The sequence below is a fragment of the Eriocheir sinensis genome, chromosome 13 (assembly GCF_024679095.1).
Source record: "Eriocheir sinensis breed Jianghai 21 chromosome 13, ASM2467909v1, whole genome shotgun sequence".
Classification (NCBI taxonomy): Eukaryota; Metazoa; Arthropoda; class Malacostraca; order Decapoda; family Varunidae; genus Eriocheir; species Eriocheir sinensis.
In genome coordinates this window covers 190,001-200,863 of record NC_066521.1, presented here as the reverse complement: position 1 = coordinate 200,863, position 10,863 = coordinate 190,001, and the positions used below count along the sequence as shown (strand labels likewise).

The following is a 10,863-nucleotide window of genomic DNA, read 5'->3' as shown; positions in this document are numbered from 1 at the left end:
ATAAAATTCATACTACTATACAGAATCCTTAAAACCGGATGCTTAAATCCTAGAATTGCTCTACATTAGATAACTGTACCAGGGCTGTCCAACTCACGACCCACGTGACAAATGTGGCCCCTGGGATAGCCATGAGTGGCCCGCGATATTCCCTGCTTAACCTATTTCGTTGTGGGGTCCACAGGTGAATCAGTGACTGAAAAAGGGGAACGGGACAAAAAAGGTTGGGAACCACTGCGTTACAAATTACACCAATATGTCTGGAGACTTTAATCTTCATTATAATTCCTTAAACTTTAGCTTCATTTGCTTGCGTTAAAGTTGCATCTTCCATAATGACAGTGGTATTGTGCGGCAGCTTGACGCGAGAATGGTAAATCACGTACTGGGTTTTGTTGTACTTCGGTCTTCATTTAGTACTACTTATCGATTTAGAGAATTTCACTCTCTCTCTCTCTCTCTCTCTCTCTCTCTCTCTCTCTCTCTCTCTCTCTCTCTCTCTCTCTCTCTCTCTCTCTCTCTCTCTCTCTCTCTCTCTCTCTCTCTCTCTCTCTCTCTCTCTCTCTCTCTCTCTCTCTCTCTCTCTCTCTCTCTCTCTCTCTCTCTCTCTCTCTCTCTCTCTCTCTCTCTCTCTCTCTCTCTTACGTGGTTCCCTTCCTCCCGTCTTCCCTCCTTTCCCTCCCTTCTCCTTCCCTCTTCCTTCCTCCTCCCCCTATTTCTCCCTCCCTGGTGGTGATGGTTGTGGCAGTGGTGGTGGTGGTGGTGGTGGTTCTTATCGTCAGAGGATATTTTTATTAGCGTTCAAGGTCAGTGTTTTTACGTACCAAGCACCGGATGTCTTTAGTCTCTCCTTGTGTATCTGTCATCGCAGCTCAAACTCTGCTCGTTTCTTTATGTACTGACTGACTTCTTATTGTTTCGTATCAGTATAATCACTGGCCCGTCCCTTGCCTTTTCTGCGTCTTTATTCCCCACTTTCTACGCCTTACTAACCGCTTTCAATTGGGACAGGATGATCAAGTCATTTCTTCAACCAACCTTTATCTTCCTCCTATAACTGAGTCTTACTCGGGGCTTTCGTTCTATTTTTATTTTTTTACTCACTCCCTTTCTTGTCTATTCTTATTCCTCTCTATGTTATTCTGACTTAATTCTTGTTCCAGCGTAATATCTAGATTCTTAATTTTCCTTTTTTTTCCCGATTTCTTCTTTCATCTTACCGTCTTTGTATGTCTGGTATTTCACTCGTTATTCTCTTCCTTCCTAGAGAGAGAGAGAGAGAGAGAGAGAGAGAGAGAGAGAGAGAGAGAGAGAGAGAGAGAGAGAGAGAGAGAGAGAGAGAGAATTAGCTTCTTAGGTTTAATTTATTGGGGGTTAAATTCATCGGAGTTTAAATTCCTTGCGGATTAATTCTCTCGGTTTAAAATCCCTATGGTTTAAATCCCTTGGGTTTGAAATTCCTAGCGGTTTAATTTTCTGAGTTTAAATTTCTTGCGGTTTAAATTCAACGTGGTTTAAATTACTTGGGATTTAAATGTCTTGTGGTTTAAATTCTTTGCGGTTTAATTCTCTCAGGGTTTAAATTCCTTGTGGTTTAAATTCCTTGTGGTTAAAATTTCTTGGGGCTTAAGTTTCTTGGGGTTTAAATTCAACGTGGTTTAAATTTCTTGTGATTTAAATGTCTTGTGGTTTGAATTTCTTGGTGTTTAAATTCCTTGGGGTTTAAATAATGTCTTTTGGTTTAAATTCCTTGGGGTTTAAATAATGTCTTGTGGTTTAAATTCCTTGGGATTTAAATAATGTCTTGTGGTTTAAATTCCTTGGGGTTTAAATAATGTCTTGAGGTTTAAATTCCTTGGGGTTTAAATAATGTCTTGTGGTTTAAATTCCCTGGGGTTTGAATGTCTTGAGGTTTAAATTCCTTGGGATTTAAATTTTTGCGGTTTAAATTCCGTGGGGTTTAAATGTCATGGAGTTTAAATTCCTTGGGGTTTAAATTTCTTGGGGTGTAAATGTCATGGAATTTAAATTCCTTGGGGTTTAAATGTCGGGTTTTAAATTTCTTGGGGTTTGAATTCGTTGGGATTAAATGTCTTGTGATTTAAATTCCTTGGGGTTTAAATTCCTTGGGGTTAAATGTCTTGGGGTTTAAATTCCTTGGGGTTTAAATGTCTTGGGGCTTAAATTCATTACAGTTGAAATTATAGTGTTATAATGGTTTAAAGTTTTGTAGTTTTAATTCCTTTGTATTATTTTTTCGCGTTTACAAATGTATTAGACTTTAAGTTTTTCATAACTACATTTTCTTTATTTTATTTTTATCTTTATATGCAACAAAATCATCGTTTGGCTCTACGTTTATTTATATGTGCACAATTTATTTTGGTTTGCCTTGAATCTTTTTCATTATTGTCATTTCTTAAGAGTCTGTCCTTAAAAGTAGTCCACGTCGCGATAGGGGACTCTGACATATTTCTGGCCCAGAGCTGAAATATTACTTTTGTTGTGCTGGAATCTTCCCCCGGCGTCCATGGGCATCTAGAAGACTCCGGGAGGAACGAGCAGGGGGGCGGGGAACAAGGCGAGCCGTCCGCGCCCCGCGGGGCGCGGCCAGACGCCAGGCGGGAAGTGTTGCCAACTCGCATATTTTTGCTACATGTTCTTGTATGATCTAAAATATACTGTAACATTCTAGACTGTACTGTTCTGGATATATATAGGAGAAGAGGGCGAGAGAGGCCCAGTCCCAGTCATAGTAAGCTAGTGGTAAGCGAAGAGTCAGAGTGAAGTGTACTACTAAGGAAGAATATTAAACTACAGAAGCTGTGCAAAGTGTTTACATATCTCCCTCCCACGGAGTCTCCTGACGGCGACACGGAACCCAAGTAACACGTCCGGCATAACACTTTGTTCAGAGGAAAGAACTGTGTGTGTGTGTGTGTGTGTGTGTGTGTGTGTGTGTGAGAGAGAGAGAGAGAGAGAGAGAGAGAGAGAGAGAGAGAGAGAGAGAGAGAGAGAGAGAGAGAGTAATAATAATTTTATTTCCACTAAAAAGTGGTTATTCTAAATATCTAAATAGACATGGTAGAATATACATATAAATATACATGGTGGATTATACATCTAATTATACATGATAGAATATACATAAGGCAGTGGAGTAGACAATACATTCATACAGAGGTCAACAGCTTCTTTTTAAGAATTAATTTTAATGTGGCCAGTTTATGAGAGTCTTTTATTTCATTTGGTAGTTGGTTCCATAATTTAGGACCTAATACATGAAAGGATCTTGCACCTGTGTCGGTGTTGGTTCTCGGGACGTACAGATTGTTTTGTTGTCTTGTTGTTGAGTCTGTCATATAGTTAACAGTTGGGAGAGAGAGTATGTGGTCTGGGTAATCTTTTATTTTCTGCTTAAACACTTTTGTTATGAGGTTAAAGGTGACTAGGTCTTTGATTTTAAGCCATTGTCAGTCTTTAAATAATGGAGTGACATGATCGTATTTCCTGGCTTTCCCATCTGCCACTTTTATCGCGAAGTTTTGTAGTTTTTGCACTTTGTTTATTAAAGTTGAGTTTGTTGTCCCCCATATTGTGATGCCGTATTTTATGATGCTTAATACCAAAGTCTGTATAACCATTATGCGTGTTTCTTTGTTGAAAAGATTTTTGTGTCTGTTAATGAAAATTAAGGTTCCCATTGTTTTCCTAGTCATTTAATTTATGTGTCTGTCGAAGATCATGTGTGAATCCAGATGTAAGCCAAGGTTTTTAACATGGAAGAGGTGTTGTATAACGCCATCGGCACATCTGATGGTGGTGTTATCAGGTATGTGTGCCAGGAGTTGGCGTGTGCCTAGGAAGATACATTGTGTCTTATTGATGTTTAGCTGAAGGCCGTTCTGTAGAAAATAGGTTCTTATTTGTTTCAAAGTGATCTCAGTTTTATTAATTAAAGTATTTATTTCGTTGATATTACCTCTGTGAAGGAACTGTGTGTCGTCGGCGTATTGTACTAGAAGGCAGTTATTGATATAGGTAGATATGTCATTTACATGGATATTGAATAATGTTGGGCTTAGTATTGAACCTTGGGGGACTCCAAAGGCTACTGATTTCTTGGATGAGACTATGTCTTTAATGCGGACTGACTGTGACCTGTCATCGAGGTAATTGTGAAACCAGTAGGTGTCAACATTAATCTGTTGAAGTTTTCGGAGTAAGATGGTGTGGCTGACACTGTCGAAGGCTTTAGAAAGGTGGCAGAGTGTTAAAAGTGATATTTGTTTGTTATCTACGTTATCATAAATTTTATTGGTAATGACTTGCAGCGCTGTCTCTGTAGAGAGTTTAGGTCTAAAGCCGTGTTGGGTCGGAGAGAGAAGTTTGTTACGTTCCAGGAATGACATTAATTTCTAATATTTTTGAAAAAATTGGAATTAGAGAGATGGGACGATAATTTCCTATTTCGTCTGGGTTTCCGTTTTTATATAGTGGGGTGACAACAGCGTTTTTCCAGGAGGCAGGAAAAATGCCTGTGACGATTGAGGTATTTATGATGGTTGTGAGGTAGAAGATGATAGCGATAAATGAGTCTTTGATAAACCTTAGGGAAATGTTATCACAACCAAACGATTTAGTATTTTGAAGCTGTTTTACAGTTAAGATGATTGTGTTCTGGTTTACTGGCTGAGGTCTGAAAAGCGCGAGACTGGTGGGGGTGGAGGGCACGATTGGGATGTTAGGGGCTTCGTTAAGGTGATTACGGTTTTCGACTTTTAATGATTTTTGAGTTGATTCGTATGTGGTTAGGCCGACGTTCGCAAAGAAGTTATTAAAATCTTCAGCTTTTTCACTTATGTTCTCAAGGGGCGGGTGGGTCGTGCTCTGTGTTTTACTAGGAATAATAGTTTTTAATGTGTCCCAAGTTGCAGCTGTGGTATTTTTGCAGGTATGTAGTTCTTGGTGGTAGTAATTTTTCTTTGATGTGGTTATTAGACGTTTGACGTTTTTCTTTATTTCTTTATATTTTTGCTGTATAATCATTTTATATCTGATTTTTTAATATCCTTTGAGCTTTCTTGCGTTCTGCTAATGCATCTTTTAATTTCATCATTGATCCAAGGTGCGGGGGGTCGGTAAAGAACGATATTAGATATCGGAGCACTTCTGTCCAGACTGGTAGTAATGACAGATGTTCGTATTGACACCTGTTTATCGACATCGTCTGTGCGTAATATTTCATTTAGTGTGGAGGTATCCTCTAGGATATGGGAGCATAGAAGGTCGCTGTTATATTTTCTTAGGTCACGTTTAGTTATGGTGACGGGTTGGCGCTTGAGTTTAAGGATGTTGACAGAGGCGCCTATAAGCTCATGGTCTGCGACCGTGCAAGCGATTACGTAGGATTGAGTGACAAGATCTGGCTTATTAGTGATGATCACATCTAGGAGGGTTGCAGAAGTGGGTGTCACTCGTGTGGGTGTGTTTATAATTTGTATGAGCTTATTGTTGGGTATTATACGTGATAGTTTACTGTTGGGTAGGAGGAGGTTGTCGTTGAGGTCACCTAATAAGAAAAATGTCTTTTTACGCATAATTAATGCCCTTAATGTGTCTTCTATGTGATCAAATGAAGTAGAACAGGCCTTAGGATGTCGGTAGATACTGTTTATAAGGATGGAGGGTAGTTTTCTGCATTGAACTTGGATACAAATTTCATCTACCCCTTCGTGTTTAGGTACGAGAGAGAGAGAGAGAGAGAGAGAGAGAGAGAGAGAGAGAGAGAGAGAGAGAGAGAGAGAGAGAGAGAGAGAGAGGATGAGGTCACACAAAAGGGGTAGAAGGAGAAAGAGGAGGTGGAGGCAGCGAGAGAGAGAGAGAGAGAGAGAGAGAGAGAGAGAGAGAGAGAGAGAGAGAGAGAGAGAGAGACGAAGGATTAATATTCATTTTCTCTCTCTCTCTCTCTCTCTTTGTTATATTTTCATTATTGCTTTATTCATAATTTTATTCATTCCCCTTTTCCGTGTCCTTTTCTCCTTATTATTGTATTTATTATTATTACTATTTATTATTATTATTATTATTATTATTATTATTATTATTAGTAGTAGTAGTAGTAGTAGTAGTAGTAAATAGAAGTCGATTAGGAGTTAGAATCAGAAAGGAAGAAGAAGAAGATGAAAAAGAACGAGAGAGAGAGAGAGAGAGAGAGAGAGAGAGAGAGAGAGAGAGAGAGAGAGAGAGAGAGAGAGAGAGAGAGAGAGAGAGAGAGAGAGAGAGAGAGAGAGAGAGAGAGAGTTCAGAAGCGGATGCGAGGCAGATATGAAGAGAGGAGGAGAGGAAGAGATAAAAGAAGAGAAGGGGGAGAAAGAGGAGAAGAAAGAGGAGGAGGAGAAAGAGGAGGAGGAGGAGGAGGATTCAGAAGTTCAGAAGTTTATTCCATTTTACAATGGTTATTCTTCACATTTATACAATAAAGCACATGAGTATATAAGTACATAGTAGCTACATCCTGTCCTGCCTTTATCTACGGCAAGGAGTCTAATTTTAAAATAGATGTGCAATAAAAATATTAAAATTAAAAGAGAAATAAAATATATTAAAATACATTAATAAAAGACTAAAAAAGACTACATATTGAACTGGTCACTAAAAAGATATTGGTGCAATTGCTTCTTAAAAGATGGTAAAGATTGTGCATTCCTTATCGAGAGAGGGAGGCTGTTCCAGAGTGTTGGTGCAGCCACAAGCATGGATCTTGCCCCTGTATTGGTGCGTGCTTTGGGGACGTGCAGCTGATGCTGCTGTCTGGTAGGAACAGTGCTCATGTCACTCACATATGGCAAATAAAACAAATAGCTCGGTACGTTTCCCTTTAAGATGTTATAGGTCATTACGCCTAGTTCGTACTCGTATTTTTTGTTTACCTTCAGCCAACCGAGTTCCTTTAAGAATGGCGTCACATGGTCACGTTTGGCGCCGCCACCCAGTGCAACTTTTGCAGCATAGTTTTGCAATTTTTGAATTTGTTGCATGTGTGTTTTATTAGCGGTGCCCCATATTTTTATTCCATACTTAATTATGCTTAATACAAGCGATTGTACAGCTGTAATTCTTGCCTTTTTGCTAAAGTTCTCTTTTATATGATTTATATACATAATGGTACTAAAAATCTTACTACTTATTTTGTTTATGTGCGTATCAAAAGTCAAGTGAGCGTCAAAATATACACCCAAGTTCTTCAGGGAGGTGCTGGGGATGATGTTACTATCATCAACCTGTAGGTGGATGTTTTGTGGGATCTGGGATGTCATTCCCCGACTTCCAATAAACATGCACTGGGTTTTCTTTGTGTTTAACATTAAGCCATTTAATTGGAAATATCTTTTCGATTTTAATAAAGTTTCCTCTCCTCTGCTAATTAGGTCTTGAATTCTGTCTATGTTTCCCGTGTGTATGAACTGTGTGTCATCCGCATACTGGATGACGAGGCAATCCGAGACGTATTGTGAGAGGTCATTTACGTACATTAAAAATAAGATAGGCCCGAGCACTGATCCCTGAGGAACTCCGTAGGAGACGTCTAATTTATCTGAAATATGTTTGTCGATACGGACAGACTGAGTTCTATCACGAAGGTAATCACTAAACCAAAATGTATCTATTCTCAGTTCCTTTAGCTTGTTCAGTAATATTTGATGATTGACACTGTCAAATGCTTTTGACAAATCGCACAAAGTAACTAAGGATAAGTTACCATTATCAATGTTCTTATAAAGTTTATTTGATAGTGTCAGTAGAGCGCTTTCAGTAGACAGTGCAGCTCTAAAGCCGTGTTGTGTGTTATTAAGGAGATGGTTTCCTTCAAGATGTTGGACTAGCTGAGCTGTTACAACTTTCTCCAGGATTTTAGAGACAATGGGCAGAAGTGATATTGGTCTATAGTCTTTTGGGTCGCTTGTATCTCCGCCTTTAAAAATAGGGACGACTACTGAGTGTTTCCATGGTGACGGGAATGTTCCAGTTGTTATTGAGGTATTTATAATGCATGTTAAGTACGTTATTATAACTGGCAAAGATTCTTTTAAGAAGCGCGTTTGAATGCCATCTGAGCCATGTGCGGAAGAGTTTTTCAGTTGTTTCAGTACTTGTATAATAGTCTGGGAATCAGTTGGTTGAGGTCTGAACATATCACATGTTGGGTTTATGGTGTCACATGCATTGAGTTGTGATTCATTGTCATGATTTAATAAGTTTTGACGTGATTTATCAAAAGTTTCTTTCCCAACATTTGCAAAATATCTATTAAATCTATTAATTTCATCACTGATTGTTTTTTCGTCTTCTAAGAGTAGTGGACAGGTTGTATTTTTGTTACTTGGTACGAGTTGTTTCAACGTGTTCCATATAGCACTACTATTCCCTCTGTCATCCTCTAGTTTTTTATTGTAATATTCCGACTTGGATTTGTTGATCAATTGCTTTACTTGTTTCTTTAGTTCCTTATATTTCACTTGGAGAGCTGTGTTATATCTGTCATTCTTAAGGAGTGTGTGTGGTGTTCCTCTCCAGCATCTTAGCTCGTAAGTCATGAGTGATCCATGGAGCGGGGGGCCTCTTTACTTCCCTAGTCACTAAAGGTGCACACACATTAAGACATTTGTTGAAACATTCAGTGAATATGTTAACCTGTGTTTCGGTATTGTCAGTGGCAAACATCTTGTTTAAATTAGCACTCTCCTGATAAAGTAAGTTACACAAAAATTCTGGCGAATATCTTCTTAGTTCACGAAAAGTTTTTACAGTAGGTGCACGCTTGGCCTTTCGTAAGTTAATAGTTACAGTGATCAGTTCATGGTCAGCCACATGGCATGGAAGTGTGTTAGAAACTATTACAGAATGAGGTTTGTTGGTTACAATTAAGTCTAACAGTGTGGCAGAGCTGGAAGTAATCCTCGTGGGTTTGGAAATTACTTGAGTTAGTTTTGCATTTGCAATAATTTGTTTCAGCTTACTGCTGTTTAATAAAAAATCATCATTAAAATCCCCTAAAATATAAAAATCCTTACCTTTTAAAATGACACATTTTAAAACATCAGATATATAGTCATATGTACAAGAAAGTGACTTGGGGTGTCGGTAAAGGCACCCGATAATGACTGTAGGAAACTTACAGCTTTGAACTGCCACCCACACGTCTTCCACACCCTGTGGTCTTACTGCGTCAAAGTGTACAGGAGTAGCCTTGTAAATATCTCTTATATAGATACAAACACCTCCACCCCTACCCTTGTCACACCTAAAAATGTTATAGTTAGGAATATCAATATATTCGTTAGGAGTTTCAGGTGATAACCACGTTTCACTTACGCATAATACATCAGTGTTTCTCTCTTTGATCAGAAAGTCTATCTCATCCTTGTTAGCCATAACAAGGGGAGGGAACATGGAGAAAACATCAAGAAGAAAACAAAAGAGGAAGAGGAGGAGGAGAGGAAAGAAGGGAAAGAGAAAGACAGGAAGGAAAGGGAATGAAGGAAGGAGTGATAACGAAGGAGGAAAGAGAAGGGAGGAGAGAACACAAAAGGAAAAGAGAAAAGAAGAACAGACGAAAGGAAAGACAAGGAAAGGAAGAGGAGGATGAAGAGGAGACGAAAGAAAAATAAAGGAGAGGAGACAAGAAGAAGAAGAGAGGAGAGAGAAACAAATAAAAGAGAATTATGGAGGAACAGAAAGACGAAAGGAAAAGAAGAGAGAAAGAAAAAGAAAGGTAAACAAGGGAGTAAAAATAAACAGTGACAAAGAGAAAACGAAACGGAAATAGAAGAATGAAGAAAATGATAAATAAAGTAATAATGAAAATGTAACAGAGAGAGAGAGAGAGAGAGAGAGAGAGAGAGAGAGAGAGAGAGAGAGAGAGAGAGAGAGAGAGAGAGAGAGAGAGAGATGAAGAAACGCAGGACATCCTGGAGCAGGCCTTTGCCGTTTATTGAAGCCGGTTGTATTATTGGTATCATATCATTTAGTACATATAGATATCGTATTATCACGTGATATTCAAATTCATCTTCACACAGCACAACATATTCACAATCACAACAGATAATTTGTTTTTCATCGTTTCCATGTCATGTCATATCCTCACTTTAATCACATCACATTCATATTGATAACAGCCTGTCACATCCCAGTCATATGGTGGCTAGTCATATTCATTCCTTACTCATATCATAACACCATGTCTTATTCATATTCATGTCATGTATTCATATGTTTTACATCTATATTCATATCCATGTTACATGTTTATATTTATTGAATCATATACTGTTATTCGTATTCATTTCCACATCATGAATTACAGGCATGGCATGTCTAAAGAATCACATCATATTCATATTATATTCTTAATCAATTCATCATACCTTATACATATTCGTATCACCTAGTCATATTCCTGTCATGGGGCATCATATTAGTATATTCACATCAATGAATATTCATATATAATACATGTATAATACAGGCTATTTTATAAACTATATTATTGACTGTTATAATGCCGGGCAAACCCTCATTTTCCTTTAGTTGATATATCCGTCACGGATTTAAACCCACTGGCTGTACTAACCCTACTTGTCCGACAATACTGCGTGGACACACAGCAATGTGGCTACTTGGTCTTTTTCTTCTTCTTCTTATTATTATTATTATTATCTCCTCTTCTTCTCGCCCTCATTCTCAGCACGCGGCAGGGCCTCCGCGTCCCCTTGGCCGCGTACACACGTGTTAAACTGTTTCGTGTCCCCTCAAGTCCCCGCCTGACATTTTGAACCAGCAAGGCAGGCAACCTCCTTA

At 38.6% G+C, this 10,863-nt stretch overlaps 1 protein-coding gene across 14 annotated transcripts in view; it reads right to left on the bottom strand.

Moving 5' to 3' along the window:
- Positions 1–8,561: 8,561 nt before the first annotated feature.
- The window catches only part of LOC126997834 (uncharacterized), a 20,832-nt gene continuing 18,530 nt past the window's right edge, over positions 8,562–10,863 (bottom strand). For all 14 annotated transcript variants that reach the window (XM_050859055.1, XM_050859042.1, XM_050859044.1 and 11 more), the window contains one exon: positions 8,562–10,863. This exon is cut by the window's right edge. The gene's annotated coding sequence lies outside the window, so the exon portion shown is untranslated.